Source organism: Phascolarctos cinereus, unplaced genomic scaffold (genome assembly GCF_003287225.1).
Source record: "Phascolarctos cinereus isolate Bilbo 61053 unplaced genomic scaffold, phaCin_HiC Scaffold_9;HRSCAF=440, whole genome shotgun sequence".
NCBI lineage: Eukaryota > Metazoa > Chordata > Mammalia > Diprotodontia > Phascolarctidae > Phascolarctos > Phascolarctos cinereus.
In genome coordinates, this window is record NW_027556402.1 from 132,234,508 (window position 1) to 132,251,415 (window position 16,908).

The following is a 16,908-nucleotide window of genomic DNA, read 5'->3' on the forward strand; positions in this document are numbered from 1 at the left end:
TATTAGTATAGAGATGAGAATCAAACCCAAGGAAGTTGATGAGGCCACCAAGAGAGTATAGAGAGATACGAGTAAGGGGCATAATACAGAGCCCAGAGAATACCCATAGTTAAGGGAATTTGACTTGGAATAAGAAACCAGTAAAAGAGACTAAAAAGGAGTGGTTAGATATTTGAATGGAAGAGAACAAGAAAAACTTAAGGACAAATACCTCAGAAGCCCTGGGTGAAACTGTGCCTACAACTTTCAGTCAGATACAGTCACACCCTTCTAGTCACAGATACAAGGCTCCATCTCAGAAGATGAGGTAATACTTTACATTTCAAGCTCTGGGAGTCAGAATTGGTTTGTAACAAAGAGAATATGAGTCCTTTACTGGAACAGAAAGCAGTCTTCCTCAATTCGTTCTATGTGGCATCTGGGACATCATATCCCTGTGCCAAGGAATTCCTGCCTTACATCCATGAGAGAAAACCACACCCTTAATCCTGTTACCTGGTTCAGTAGCAGCATATGGGAAGACTCTTCCATACTTCCACCCCCATTTGAGTAGCCTCCAGGTGTCAGCTGCCACCCACAACATGACTAAGTATAGATGGAACTGAGGAGACCTCCTAACAATTTTTAAACTAGTTTTTAAGGGGATTATCTATGTATTTTCTCCCTTTTAATCCTCCATGAAAACATGAAGAAGGAACTAACAGGCTTTTGCAGATGATTTTCTGCAGCAGACCACTTCTTCCCAATCACACAGCTGACAGATGGGTAGAAACTATAAGATCTGTGTTTATTTAAAAACAAACAAACAAACAAACTGATTCAGTTGAACAAAATGCAGCCTTGAAGGCTCTTCAGCCAACAGGTCTCCTATGTGTATAACTAAGTATCAACCCCTATGATAGATGCTATTGCTTTCCGACTCTCTCCCTCCATTGTAGCCTTGGTTAATAATACTGAATCCACATAGCTCCAGATAGTGGTTATATGGAATAAATGTTCTGTGTGAACATAGCTTGAATTCCAATTTGCCCTAGGAATATAGGACTTCATGTGCAGTAAGACACATACCTCTTTCCTCTCTGCTGCATGATACTTGTAAATGTTGCTCTTCTCTCATCCTACTCAAAACATCAATCAATAACCATTACAGCTGTGCTAAGTCCCTTTACTGTTTATCCTTATTATAAAGCCATTGGCATATATTGACATAGTCCTGTATATCCCTTGCCCAAGCTCCAGAAGGTTGGAGGCTACTTATATGAACTGTTAATGGTTCTATTGCCTTTGCTTTTTGGTGATTCAATTTATCCTGAAGTTACTGTGACCTAGTTCAGGGGTTTTTAATCTGGATTTCAGGAAGTTGTTAAAATTTTTATTTAATAACTATATTTTGATGTAATTGGTTTCCTTTGGAATACTATGCATTTATTTTAGGCATTTAAAACATCATTTTTAGGAGTCCAGAGGCTTTATCAGACTGCCAAAGGGAATCCATGACTCAAAAAAGGTTATGTACCCCTAACCTAGTCTCTCTTTTGGAATTCCCATAGCTTTTCTTATGGATTATCTCTTTCCTCTTGGTGTCTGGTAGAATCTTCCCATCTCCTTAAAGTTCTATGCTGTGTCCCTCTATCTTCATTGAGATAAAAATGATTGTGAAGAATAATGAGGCTCTTGGGGCAGCTAGGCGGATAGAGCACCAGCCCTGGAGTCAGGAGAACCTGAGTTCAAATCCGGCCTCAGACACATAACACTTACTAGCGGTGTGATCCTGGGCAAGTCACTTCACCCCATTGCACCCCCTCCAAAAAAAAAAAAGAATTATGAGGCTCTGCCTTCCTAAAGATGGAGCAGAAGCTAACAGGGTTATTTTTCCTACTTTCCGGAAAATTTAAACCCTTAGCTCTCACAATACATGCCTGCAGAATGGAGTAGTAACATTGAATGAACTGTTAAACAGAAAGACATATGCTCACTTAAAGTGATTATGAATTTATGGAAGTTATCCTAGGCAAGGTCAGATAAAAGAAGCATTCTTGATCAATGATGAAATTCTCTGAAATGCATCTATTTACAGATGGCACTCCATGAATGGCACCAAATCCCAGAGTACTACAAAGCCTCCTCAATGAAATTCATAGCAATGTGAATGATATTGAACTAACCCTTCATATTAGAAAAGCAAAGATAGTGAATATGATATGCAGCTCAACAGGAAACTCATCTAGTTCATCAATACATGGATTTTAGAAAGAAGTTGCTGATAGCCAATGAACTAATGGGGCCTAGAATTACTTAGGAGAACAAAGTCATCCTGTATTTTATTTGGAAAAAATGTACATCATTTTTAGTGATATTAACTTGCTCAGTGCTGTAAAAGCCCATCTTTTGTGACACTGGTATTCATCTGATGATGCTGTATCACCGTGAATCATAGAAAGATGTCTAATGTATAAGTAGATGTCAGTGAATTACCCGGGATGACATGTACATATATGGCCTAATAAACATTTATCAAGCACACAAATGACTAGAAAAGTGAGTGATACCCTCTTATGAGGATGAAAGACAGTAGCTGGTTATCCCAATGCCTTTACTGGGACCTCCAAGATCAAGAATTAGAATATAGACTTCAATCTGTTAAATGGACCCTTTAGGGAGTATTTATGGAACTATATGGATAAGAAGCACATTATAATAGAACACATGGAAAGGTTGTAAACTCTAACAGCAGAAGGCATATCCACACTGATGATGTCACGCTCCTGTAGATGGAATATTATTACGATCTTATTATAGATAGAAAACAAGTCCGAGGAGGCTGAGATTCATCCAAAGTCATATAGCTGCTAGTTAATGATAAGGATTGGCCTAGAACCTGGATCTCCTGTTGGCAAGTACAGTGCTATTTTCACCAACTTATGACTTTTCTGTGTCCTTTTATGTGTATAGTTCTGAACTAAATGTTACCTGAGTCAGAAGGATTCGGTTACACTTCAGTGGTTGTGGGATAAGAGTAGGGAAACATTTGATATGTTTTGTGTTTTATTAAAATTGTTTCTAAGGCTAATACTTGTTATGGTTTTGGGCCCTGGAATTGCTTGAGTTCTCTAGTCCATAACAATGTAATGTGTCCGTGCTACCTGCCACCGGTGAGAGAATGGTCTGCTCATTCCTACTTATCTAGACCTGTCAGTTAATTATGTCAAAGGCATTTTCAAACATAAACGATTTTGCACTTGAATTTTTCCTGCTGACAGGGAGAAGACTCCCACAGGATATAAAAGCCAGTATTCTGAATCAACCCAGAATCCTTTCCAATGTCTCAATAACTGCCAAGTCAGCTCTGAGGCTAATTAATCAAAACAAATTTACAATTAAGCTCATGAAGAAGGATTAATTACAATGCCTGGCAGGAGGAAAAATGCTGAAGGAAGGAGAAACCTGAAAGGAAGATGAGAGGACTAGTCCTGCCAATGGCCTGTAAAGGACAATTCCATGGTGTCTTTACACAGGTAGGTTAGTAGTGCATGGAGTAAGGATGCCCACATGACTGAAGAGTGGTTAGCGTAAGGTCATACATCTAGGACCCTGGCTCTCAGGTCTAGTTCTGAGACTCAGTGGTTCTTTTATTTTTTAAAACTGACTCTTTCTATTTCTCCCAGGCTGGAAGTGCAGGGCCTCTCACAGGCCTGATACCATTACTGATCTGCATGGGAGTTTTGATCTGCTTCATTTCTGATCTGGGCTGGTTTATTTCTTCTTAGGTAACCTGGTGATTTGACTCCCAGGGGCTTACTGTTTTAGTATTGGGCTTAGTGCAGACACTCGATTGGCTCAGCCTACTGCAGCTGAGAACTCTGGAAGATATCCACCAGCTTCAGCCTTGTTGGGAGCAAGGATGACAGGTTTGATTATCTGTGTGACATACAGCTAGGGCTTTTTGGCAAGCCACCTCCTCATTCTGTTTGCATCCCTCCATCTATAGAGCCAAGAGCTTGTGTAAAAATCACTGAGATCCTGGAAAAACCTGATGGCATGTGGCAGGAAGGGTGGAAATAAGTCAATGAGTCGACTGTCTTTATGCATATTGCTTGTTTATTTTAAAATTTCATTAACACAGAGAAAGCATTCTGAGAAAGATAGTCCTCAAGTTGTGCTCCAAAAGAGAGAAGATGTATATAGAGTGGACAGGAGGATATATGTCAAGAGATTGGCTATTTGAGAGGCACTTTGAAGTAATTCTAAAAATATGTCAGATGATACCAAGTATGTTTCTGTGTTGTTGGTTTTATAGTATGACATGACTAGAGACAAGCACTTCTCCACATCACCAAGCTTGGCAAATCCTAATGATCAAACAGAAAAATCAGTGTTGAGTCCTCCCCTCCCCTGAGAAAAATATGCTCCATTAGTTTTTCATTGCCAGAAGCATTGGTTTTTTAATATTTTCTTTTTCTTTTATCCCTGGGGGATATAAATCTGCAGAGATTTATTTTTAATTCCTTAGCAGCATGCTTAGATGCTCAGAATTTTTTACTGCTGCTTGTAAAAGTTCCGTCTGCACTTAAAATTTCAGGGACTTCTGTCATTCTAAGATGAGCTTACTCCTTGCTTACCAGTGAGGAAAAATGGAAAGGGTCTTATGTTTGGAGTCAGAAGAGCTGATTTGGGATCCTGGCTCTGCTCTCACTATCTCTGTGACCTTGGGCAAGGGACTTAAATTCTTTGGACATTGGCTTTTTCATTAGCAGAGGGAGGGTTTTGGACTACGTCTCTAAAGGCTTATAGCTTTAAATCTCAAGATGCCCTTGGATACATAACCAAAAAAATGATACCAAGTCTATACCCCCTTTAAAGATTTGAGTGGCAGCATGGTACAGTGCATCAAGAATGGGCCTTGAAGATCATGAAGTACCACGCCCCCTTCCCCCACCTCCCCACCCCTGAGTTCAAGTTCTGCCTCTGATACATACTAACTGGATGACTATGGGAAATGTTACTCAATCATTCAATGACACAGCCAAATCTTTAAGTCTGACACTGTAGAACTAGATCTAGATTTGGAATCAGAGGCCTAGGATTTGAATCTGGCTTGCTACTTACTGTTCATGATCTTGGGCAAATCACTTAAACTCTTTGGCCATAGTTTTTCTCACTTGTAACATGAGGAGTCTGGGATCAATAGCCTCTGATATTCCTTTCTGTGCTAAGCCCTAGCAAAGGCACAGATGAGTTGCTGAGCAACATCTGTGGAGGATGTTTCTAACCTGGGACTTTTGCTAACTGGTTGACCAATAAAGGATTGTTTTAATTAGTATATAATTTTTTTTTTCCAACTGGACTAATCCTTAAATGTCCCTTAAAACATTATCTTTAAGAATCTTAACCTTTTTCTTAAAGTACAGCTTTTCTGGTTTTCTTAGAGAGGCAATACCCTGGTAGTAATAGAAATATCCTTTTGCTCTCTTTTCTTTTCTCCAAATTCCTTTATATTCTTATTTAAATTAGGGGCTCTTAACTTGTGTGTGTGTGCACGAAGCATGGGCCCCTTTAACACCCTGATGAAACATATGGACCCTTTCTCTGAACAATGTTTTCAAAAGAATAAAATATATAATTTTACAGAGGAAACCAACTGTATTGCGATAGTTATCAAAATATATTTTAAAACCATATTTACAGACCTCAGGATAAGAAGCTCCTTTCTGACTGATTAACCTGATAACTATAATAGCCTTTATATGTAGATGTTGTTAGCTCTTCAGTACTCCAAGCTTCATATAAAAACAAAGGTTCATCTTTTTAATGCCAACATTCTATTGGTATTCATTGTTGTATGGCAGCAAGACATGATTATAACCATCTCTAAAGAATTAAAAAAAAAAAGAACATCACCTAGAGGGTGATAGAAAGTCATATAGAGAGCACAAATAGGCTAATACATATGACTAATGAAAAACCTTGAAAAAGAACAAAAATAAAAGGTGTTATCAAGAAAATGTATGCTAGAGAAGATGGGGTAGTGATGAGGCAAGGGCTAGGGATGATTGCTGGACTGCCAGAATACTCCACTGGTAACCTTGCAATGTTAGAAGTGAAGAAGGCCTCTAGCAAGTTAAATGGACCCCATGTGACAGACTTATGGGAAGACATGGACAAGATTTGGGCAGGTATGGATGGGTTGTAAACTGCATTGTTGGTGGGCACTCCCAAATCAGTGAGAGATCAGAGAGTGATTTGATTCTTGAGCTCCATTTGGATTATGAATATTGTAACCCTTGAGAAAAATTTGTATTCCTCCCTCATCTACCTCAACTATTATGGAGAGACAAATCAAGTATTGGTCTGATGAGTCTTAGTACATGTGTGAGCTTAGCAAGTTGTTCCCAGCCCCAGACCTTATTTTCCTCATCTGTAAAATAAGAGAGTTAGATTAGGTGCTATAGCTTGAAGACCTGTGAAAGTTCTACTCTTAGTCATAGTGTGTGTGTAGCAAAGAAGGTAGAAGGTAAGGGGTGAACTATGAATCAGGTATTCACAACTTAGAAGGGGAGAAGTTGCATTAAAACCATGAGAGAACTGAGGTGTCACTTTGCTACTCATCCTTACTTCTAGTAATGATTTTTTGAAAAGACTGAAAAGTATTCAGAGCTCCTTTGGAAAGATAACTGCTGTGAAAATTCACATTGATAATTTTATAGTAAGGCCAATGAGCCATTGGAATATAGTAAAATGTGTCAGTGTCTTTGTGGTTAGACAATTCCTAGGATGTTTTGGTTTCTCTAATTAGGATTCCATCATAGTAGAGTATTCTAATTGTAGCTTGCTACTTGTGAAACAATCCATGGCTTTTGTGGTTAGTAAGCACTATTAACAATATTAACAATAAACAAATAAAAGCCAACATTTGGGCTTTAAGGTTTACAAATCACTTTATATACATTATTTCTTCTGAGACTCAAAACAACTTTGTGAAATAGATACACCAGGTATCATTATCTCTGTTTTCCAGGTGAGGAAAGAGAGACCTGAGGAGGTTAATTGACTTGCTCACAAAGCTAGTAGGTATCAAAGGCTGGATGCAAACTCAAGTACTCCTAATGACAAGTCTGGCATTCTTTCTTATATGCTGTACTATGATGTCATTGATCCTTTTTGAAAATGAAGGACAAACAACAACAATGACAAAAGTCTCAGTAACAGTAACTTTTTTTTCCCTTTTTCTTAATGAAAGGTATTGTAACTGCTACTGGGTATAGACCTGGTTCTTTTGAGAGTACAGATGTTGACAGAGCAAAATAATGTTTTCTTAAATATGTATTCAAGTAAAATAAAAAAAATCATTTTTCAAAGATTAATTTTTTGGGGACCAAAGACTCATGGGTATATGAGTATGTATGATGTGAACTTATGGTGGGAAAGTGAATGGGAATAAAAAGTCTAAAAAGTGATTTTGATCTGATCTCTAGTATGAAGACATCATATTCATAGTATAATAGATTTAGAGTTGGAAAGCACGTTAGAGGTTATTTAGTTCAAATCCTTCATTTTGTAGATGAGAAAACTAAAGAGGGGGAAGTGACAACTGAAGATGTCACACAGGCAATAAATAGGAAAGGTAAAATTTGAACACAAGTCTTTTGTTCAAAGGCATCAAAGCCAGTCCTCTTATCTGTTCTTGACCGTGTGCTATTCAATATTTTTTAAAATTTGTGATCTGGACATCTTAAGGTGTCAAAAGATAGTTGTATTATAAGAATGCTTTGCAATCCATAGTTATAAATAATGGTAAATTAGGCTTCATAGGCTTGAAAATTTGCTCCTACAAAATAATTTTACTTTGTCTAACATACATGTATTTAATTCTATCAGCATATGTTAGTAGTCCTTCTATTTATCATAAAAGATGACAAAATGGAAATGTGTTTTGATTAGCACCTGCCCTCTCTGTCACCCATCCCCAGAAACCCTTTGAGTTAGAAGATAGAATTAGTCCACATTTAATCAAAAATGATATAACATCTCCTTACAGCAGACAAGATTTTATGTTGAAATCTCAACCCTCATTTTATTTATGAAGCAGTTGCCTGTGAAATATGCATCAACATTGGGAATCAGTAATAATAAATACAGAAATATACTTACTCATTATTATTAATTAATAGTATAATTTTTTAAAAAATGAATCTTCTTTTCTCTTTTCTTCTGGCTAAACCAGACCCACAGAGCAGCAGCCTCCTCCAGCTGCCATTATCATTACACATTTCCCTTTTATTGTCCATCAAACATGTATAGATTTAATGACCTGGAGAGGGATCAGTGAAATTTCTCACAGCACTACATGTTTATTAATGGGCCTCCTGTTCATTGTGATGGGATAGTGTCAGGATTATGCCAGTTGTATCGCAGGAGGCAATTAAGGATTTCTTTCTTCCTGATGAAAAGGAAATTAACCAGTGATCAGCAGTACAGAGAGTCTAGCCCTGCATCATATTCAGAGGGGCAGAAGACAACAGACTGAAGATAGGTTGAGGAGTTACAAGGATATTTTAACAATCCTGCTCTGTTGTAGGACATAACAAGAATTAACAACAGAGTCTAAGCAGCAGCATCAGGAGGAGGAAGAGCAAGAGATAATGTAAGAGATGAAGGTCCTTTTGAGGTCCTTATGTTTTCTGCATAAAAGAGAAACCCTCAGAAAAAGGACATGTTACTTCCCCTGAGACTGAGTGAAATCTGGGAGATATAGAACTTGGAGCTCTGAGTGTGGAGGAGGAAGTAAGGCTGGCCGTCATACCCTGTTTTCTCCTACCTTTTCTCCCTGTTTGCTGATTATAATTCCCACGGTAGCACATTGGAATTATGAGGCAGATCAGTGAAGATTGTGTTTCTTGGAAACAAGCCTCTTGGAAACAAGCCTCATCTGAAGATGTGGGGAAGTCACTGAAAGTGAACTATTAGTCAATTCAACCTTTATAAAGGGCCAACTGTGTTCAAAGCCTTTTGTGGATGTGGGGGTGGAAGGAGGTATAAAAGAAACAGAACATAGGATACATAGGATATGGCTTGAGACCAGAATGCCACATATCAGCAAGTTCAAACTATTTTATACTTTTGGAGCAGAGTTCTAAGTTGGCTTTGATGAGGTCTGGAGTCAGACATGGGCTTAAATCTCACCTCTGTTGCATTCTACCCCCTCTGTGACTTTGGGCAAGTCATTTCATTTCTCTGGATCTCATTTTCTTCATTTGCAAATTAAGGTGTTTGATTAGATGACCTCTAAGGTCCCTTTCAGTAATAAATCCATGATTCTATGATGATAATAAGCTGATGGATTTTGATTAATGAGCAAGAGGGAGGAGGACAATCACAGAAACAAGTAGCAAATCATAAATATTAGCATATTCAGTGGCTACTCATCTATGGAGATCCATAATATCAATATTATACAAATGAACAATTTTGAGGACTTCAATAACCTGATGAAGAAGGAAATGAGCAGAACCAGAACAACTTACATAATAACAATATTCTAAAAACAACTTTGAAACTTACTTCTTCCCTCTCTCCCTCCCTTCCTTCCTCTGTTTCCCCTCCTTCTTACTTTTCTTCCCTGTTTCTCTCCCTCCCTCCCTCCCTCTTTCTCTGCTTATTTCCTGTTGTTTGAGGTGATGAGGTAGATCTGGGCTTAGTCACAATCTTTCTCTGAATCATGTTACCACCAATTCTTATTCAGATCATAGGATCTGAGAGACATCAGAAGCCATCTAGTCCAGCTCCTTGATTTTACAGATGAGGGAACTTAAGCCCAGAGAAGCTGTGATTTGCCCAAAGTCATAGAGATAGCAAATGTCAAGTGTGATTTTCAGCCAAGTCCTCTGCCTCTAGAGCCAATGTTCTCTTCATGTACCGTGTACCATGTACCATGTTCCATGTTGCCATCAGCATTCTAATGGCAGAAAAAAGGTGAAATGTCATCAAATGGGTTTGAAAAATCTGAACAACTTATTTTAAGTTATATCAAAAACCAAAGGATGAGAACTGTATTAGTTTATCATTTATAATGCTTAAGTGTTTGTCTAAGTCTTACGGGGGTGTGCTATGATATTGTGGGAGGGGATCCTGAGTTCTTTTTTTTGGGGGGGGGAGGCAATTGGGGTTAAGTGACTTGCCCAGGATTACACAGCTAGTAAGTGTTGTGGGAACTCAGGTCCTCCTGATTCCAAGACCAGGGATCCTGAGTTCTCAAAGGCTATTGGGCCAATGCATAAGCGCAGATGAGTCTTACTAAGCTGGAAAGGAATTAAGTTTGGGCTCATGGTTAGAATTCGTGTCTGTTGTCCAAGACAAGCCTAGAAAAATTCGGAAAGTTTCATTACCCAATGGTTGGATTCTATGGGAGGAATTTTTTCAATCACAGCAACCCATGAAGGTCATCTGTTGAGGCCTGGAGGGAGTGAAATCTGTATCTCTGGAGAAGTACCCTCACCTATAAAACCATGGATCCTTGAAGCATTGATTAACTGTGAAATATTGGGTAAGTTGTAGAACTAATCCAAACCTTGCATGTATAACAGCTGTTTGTGTTGTCACATCATTGAATTCAAACTGACTACTGAGTTGTGCCTACTAACTACTGAAAGACATTAGGGATAAGAGTGAGAGAGAGAAATATCTTCTTATAAGGTTGAAGGAAAGAACATATGTCTGTGTTTATTGAAACATGATTTTCTTTTTACTTAAATTTCATTAAGATGGAGACATCCGATATTTGAGGAAGTGATGTAGGGGATAGAGAGCTGGCCTGGGAATAGGGAAGGCCTGAGTTCAAGTCCTGTCTCTGACACTTAGTAGCTGTGTGATCCTGGAAAAGTCACTCAACCTCTCTTTGCCTGAGTTTCCTCATCTTTAAAATGAAGGGGTTAGATTTTATGGCTTCTAAGGTACTTTCCAGTTTTAAATATATGATCTTAATGAATTTGAAGAGAAGCATCATTTTATGAAGACAATTTCCAGAAGTGCTAGCATGTGGAAAAATCACACATCTGAGAACTCTTCCTTTGAGCTGGTAAAAAAAAAAATTCAGAGCAGTTAGGTGGTGCAGTGGATAGAGTGCTGGCCTGCAGTCAGGAAGACTTATCTTCCTTAGTTCAAATCTGGCCTTAGATACTTCCCAGTTGTGTGACCCTGGGCAAATCACTTAACCCTGTTTGCCTTAGTTTCCTCATCTGTAAAATGAGCTGGAGAAGGAAATGGCAAAACACTCCAGTATTTCTGCCAAAGAAATCTTGAATGGGGTCATGAAGAGTTAGACAAGACTAAAAACAACCAAAGACAAAGAAAATGAGCAAAAACCAATTATAGAATTACAGAATCACAGATCCTGGAGTTGGAAGAGAACTCAGAGATCATCTAGCCCAATATGCACTTGAGTAAGAATCCTTTCAAATACCTCATCTGACCAATGGTTATCCAGCTTTTGTTATGAAGATTTCCAATAAAGGGAAACCATTTATATCAATGTGTGGTCAGTTTCCTTTTGGACAGTTCTACTTTAAGTAGGAAGCATTTCCTTATATCAACCATTTCTCCTAGACTGCCCTATGGACCCAAGTCTAATACCTCTTATACAGCTGGAATGTACTCCCTCCTCACTTCTACCTCAGGACTTCTCTTCAAGTTTCAGCTTAAGTACCACCTTCGACAGGATCCTTTCCTTATCCTTCCAACTGCAAATGTCCTTCCTCCTAAACTACCTTGAACTTCTTTGTATTTATTCTCTCTATAGAAAACCTGAGGGTCTACCCCTCCCATTTGATTTTTTTTTTTTTGAGTAGGCAAACTAGGTCATCTTTTGCCTCATTTCTTGCCTACCCTTAAATCACTGAATGGGTGTTGCCTCAGACAAATTGAAACCTGGGAAAGACCTTACCTTAAAAAGGCCAAGGTCTCCCGCTGCATCTAGGGCCATCTCTAGTTATCCTGATCTGTATCTTGCCACTGGACCAAGATGACCCTGGAGAAGAGAGTGAGACTGATGACTTTGCACAGCCCTGCCTCACTTAAATACAATTCATGTGCAAGTCAAGACATCACCCTTCTGATGTCATTGGTCCTCTTTGAGAAGGACAAACAACAACAAAAATATATTCTATATATGCCTATATATGTATATGCTATTTCTCTTGATAGAATGTAAGTTCCTTGAGAGCAGGAATTGTTTCATTTTTTTTTTCTTTTTGATCCTGAACACCTAGAACATTTTACACAGTTAATAAATGTTATGTGATTGGTCTATTTCTCCTAAAGTACTAAAACATAGCCTCTAGTCTCTTCCTTCTCAAACCCATCCTCCACACAGTTGCCAAAGTGATGTTCCTGAAGTACAAACCAGACTATGTCACTCCCTTGCTCAATAAATTCCAGTGTTACCTCTGTTACCTCTCAGATCAAAGGCAAACTCATTTTGATTGGTATTTAAAGCCAATCACAAGTTGCTGCCAACCCACTTTTCTAGTCTTATTATATATTACTTTAATTCACACACTCTGTGATTTCCACAAATTCATTTTCATGCTGTTCCACACATAAAATATTCCATCTCCTGTCTCTGTACCTTTGTATAAGCCATTCCCTATGCCTGGAATATATTTCTTCCTCACTTGTGCTTCTTAGAATCCTTAGATTCCTTCAAAGCTAATTTAAGTTGCCATTGTCTACCTGAAGCCTTTCCTAATCCCTTTGATGGTAGTGACCCCTCCCCGCCACTGAAATAGTTTAGTAAAATTTATCACTTGTATATATGTCCTGTATACTTCAATGAGTATGTGAGGTACTGTCTTTTTGTTATATGGACAATTTGGTTGCCGAAAGGGACATTAAATAACAATTGTGTAAGGAACAGTGACAAGATCAGCTTGAGAAGAAACACAGTACCTCAGATAAAAAAGGCTTTAGGAGATAAATAGACTCTTCTGGGGACCTGAGAATAAATTGCTCCCCCCCCCCAACAGATGTATCGTGTTTGAAGGCAGAGCACTATCTGAGGTAAAAATGATTGTTGTATGTTGTGGTCTACCAGTTTACATCCATGTGATTGTTTTTAGAGTTTTAAAGGATTTAGCAGACAAACAATAAATCAAATAATTGCTCGAAAGTGTGGAACTGTTATATAAGGTGTATTCACACATATATAGTATATATATAAAGATAATATCTGGACTTATTGAGTTGAATGTCATAAGTTATAGATGGATCTCTACGAGGAGGCATTGATCTGAGACAATAGAAACCAGCAGAGGAAGAGACAGATGAAAGATAGAAGCAGGGAAGAAAGTAGAACAAAAGAAGAGTCAGGGACAGAAGACAGAAGGTTACAGAGGTGAAGTTGAGAGGTACTGAGCTGACAAGAAGTCTCTGCGTTTGTTTTCTAGGGAATCATGTTGATTGGAAGAGGCATTGCTTTGCTAACAGCTGATTGGCCAGAGAAAGACTGAGCAATTGAGAGAGCTGCCTGAAGCCAGGTGGAATATGAGTGAAGAAAGCAGAATCTTCTGCCATTTGAGGAGCCCTTTGGGCTTGTTAACTTTGAATGTCACTTATAACCAGAGAGAAGAAAAACCTTTTAGCTGTTCCTGTGATGTCCTAAAGCAGAACTGTCAAATTCTGGCCAAAAGAGGATCTAGATTAAAATATAATTGGAAAATGTTTAACAAAAATAAAATCCAACATAGATAAAGTTGATTTGTGGTTTTCTTTCTTTCTTCTTTCTTTCTTCTTTCTTTCTTTCTTTCTTTCTTTCTTTCTTTCTTTCTTTCTTTCTTTCTTTCTTTCTTTCTTTCTTTCTTTCTTTCTTTCTTTCTTCTTTCTTTTCTCTTTCTCTCTTTCTCTCTTTCTCTCTTTCTCTCTTTCTTTCTTTCTTTCTTTCTTTCTTTCTTTCGCTAGGCAATGAGGTTGAGTGACTTGACCAGGGTCACACAGCTAGTAAATGTTATGTGTCTCAGGCCAGATTTGATCTCAGGTCCTCCTGATTCCAGAGCTGGTGTTCTATCAACTACGCCACCTAGCTGGCCCTGATTTGTGGTTTTCTATTGAGTGCAGCTATTTCTATTTGAGTTTGACACCTCTGTCCTAAAGGCCACTGTCTGCTTTAACTTAAGAAAAGGAAAAGAAGGTGAAAGACAGTTTTAGCCCAAGTGTAAAGCTTTACAGATTTATCCCCATAAAATTTTGTCTCATTACATTTGGGCACAGCGTTCTAGCCTGTCAAAATCTTTTTGTATCTTGATGTTGTCATCTGACATGTAAAGTGTCCCTCCCAGTTTTGTGTCATGGGGAAATTTGATGCCAACCAAGCCTTCATCCAGTGATAAAAATATTAAATGGCAGAAAGTCAAACACAAATCCTTGGGAAATTCCTCTCCGTTCTCATTACTCCATTTCAAAACCACTTAGAGAAATGGAGAATGTTCCCTCCTCACTGTTGTTTTCCCAGGTCCTTCCACAGCTTTTATTCCTTCTTTTTGAAACCACCAAATGTCATGTTTTAGGTGGGAAACACCTAAACTTCATAGGTTCTACAAGATACTTAATTTGTTTGCGAAGAAGGTAGTGAAGTCGATTATTATAGAACTTTAGATATAGAAGGGACTTAGGAGATCAAGCCCAAAATCCCTCAATTTTTACAAGACATTAAGGCCCTGAGGGGTTAAGTAAATTTCCCAAGTTTAAATAGCTGTTAAGTGACAGATCTTGGGTTGGAATGCAGACCTCCTGACTCTGAGACTAGTCCCTTCTTCACTGTGCTGTGTGACTTTCCTAGATCAGTGTCAAGCAGGGTCTGGCTACGCCAGAAAAAATGGGGGCAGCTAGGTTGCACAATGGATAGACTGCTGGGCCTGGAGTGAAGAAGACCTGAGTTCAAATCTGTCCTCAGACATTTATCAGCTATGTGACCCTGGGTAAGTCACTTAACCCTATTTGCCTCAGTTTCCTCACCTGTTAAATGAGCTGGAGAAGGAAATAGCATACCATTCCAGTACCTTTGCAAAGAAAACCCCAAATGGGGTCATGGAAGAACTGGACATGACTGAAATTGGCTGAACGACAAAAATGCCAGAAAGCCTTAGAAACCCTAAGTAGCCAGCTAATTTTCCATTCTAATTTTCCTCTTTTGTAAGTGTGGAAAGTTATGTTCTTATTTTATAATGTGCAAAAAAAGATCATCCTATTTTTAATATCCTACTCCAGGGGAATAAAAAAAAATTCCCTAATCACTTTTCAGAGGACGGTCCAAACCTAAGCGAAATCTACTGAGCAAGGTGAAAACATGCTTTTGTTTCTAGCTTTTTTCCCCCTTCAACTCTCCTTTTTGCATTTGTCTGTCTCTTGTCCTCAATAACTTTTGGAAGTCTTGACTGATTTAAACCAAATTTAACATATTATGAAAGAACCTGAAGATATACTTATAGTGTGATTTGTGGATCACAGCTGATAAAGCTTTCCGAGGCATATCTCCTGTAATTTAAAAACAGATTTCAATGAAATTTGGTATATAGATTGAGGTTATAGTGATATGTGATTGCACTGAGTAAGGTTTACAATTCACAGAACAAGGTAACATGAATAATACTTTGTAAGAGAAACAGCTAAAGTATCTATGCCCCTTGTCTAAGATGATAAAGGCAAATCAGAAAGAAAAAAGGCAGCAGAATCTAAAACTCTAGACTTTCTTAAAATTAATATAGCCATTTTTCAAAAAGTGGAAGACATTTTTGAATTTACCTTGACTGACCCTTTAAATTAGTTTCCCAAATGGTTTTCTGACAAGGTTAAACCTGGAAATACTTTAGATTCTGGAAAGGGTGTGTGTGTGTGTGTGTGTGTGTGTGTGTTCCTTCCATGAGATCAGCTTCCCTCTTCCCATCATTACTACTTTTCTTCTTCTTCTTCTTCTTCTTCTTCTTCTTCTTCTTCTTCTTCTTCTTCTTCTTCTTCTTCTTCTTCTTCCTCTTCCTCTTCTTCCTCTTCTTCCCTCTTCTTCCTCTTCTTCTTCTTCCTCTTCCTCTTCTTCCTCTTCTTCCTCTTCCTCTTCTTCCTCTTCTTCTTCCTCTTCCTCTTCTTCCTCTTCTTCTTCTTCTTCCTCTTCCTCTTCCTCTTCCTCTTCCTCTTCCTCTTCTTCCTCTTCCTCTTCCTCTTCTTCTTCTTCTTCTTCTTCTTCTTCTTTCTTCTTCTTCTTCTTCTTCTTCTTCTTCTCTCTCTCTCTCTGTACAAAAAAGAAATGGACTCTTTCCACTGACTTGAGGCAGAGAAGTTAGGTTCAAATCCCACTTATGTTGTTTTATATATTTCTGTGTGACATTGGGCAAGTCACTTTCACTTCGAGGGCCCTCACTTTCACCCTCTGTAAAATGAGGAGGTTAGACTATATTCAACCCAATCCAATAAATATTTATCAAGTGTCTACTGTGTGCCAGGCACTGTGCTAAGTGTCAGGGATAGAACTAATAAAAAGAAAGATAGTCCCTGCCCTCAAGGATCTTATAATCTAATGTTGTTCAGTCATTCTCTTCAGTTTCAATTGTTCAGTCGGACTCTTTGTGATCCCATTTAAGGTTTTCTCAGCAAAGATACTGGAATGGCTTGCCATTTCCTTCTCCAGCTCGTTTTACAGATGAGGAACTGAGACAAGCTGGGTTCAGTGACTTGCTGGGGTTCGCACAGCTGGTGTCTGAGGCTGGATTTGAACTTTGTTCCTTCTGACTCCAGGGCTAGCACTCAATCTACAATGTCACCTAACTGCCCTCATCAATCTAATGTGTGGGGGCTGGGGTTGGTGGAAGCAACACACAAAGGAGGCAGAAAGGGGTGGGAGGAGGAAACCAGGAGGTACGCATTTTGTTCCAC

At 38.6% G+C, this 16,908-nt stretch overlaps 1 long non-coding RNA gene across 1 annotated transcript; it reads left to right on the forward strand.

Annotated features, from left to right (window-relative positions):
- The first annotated feature begins 1,454 nt into the window (after positions 1–1,454).
- On the forward strand, positions 1,455–13,741 carry LOC144455277 (uncharacterized). The gene is made up of 2 exons (XR_013484000.1): positions 1,455–3,515; positions 13,437–13,741. It is a non-coding gene; the product is annotated as an uncharacterized LOC144455277 (long non-coding RNA).
- Positions 13,742–16,908: the final 3,167 nt, after the last annotated feature.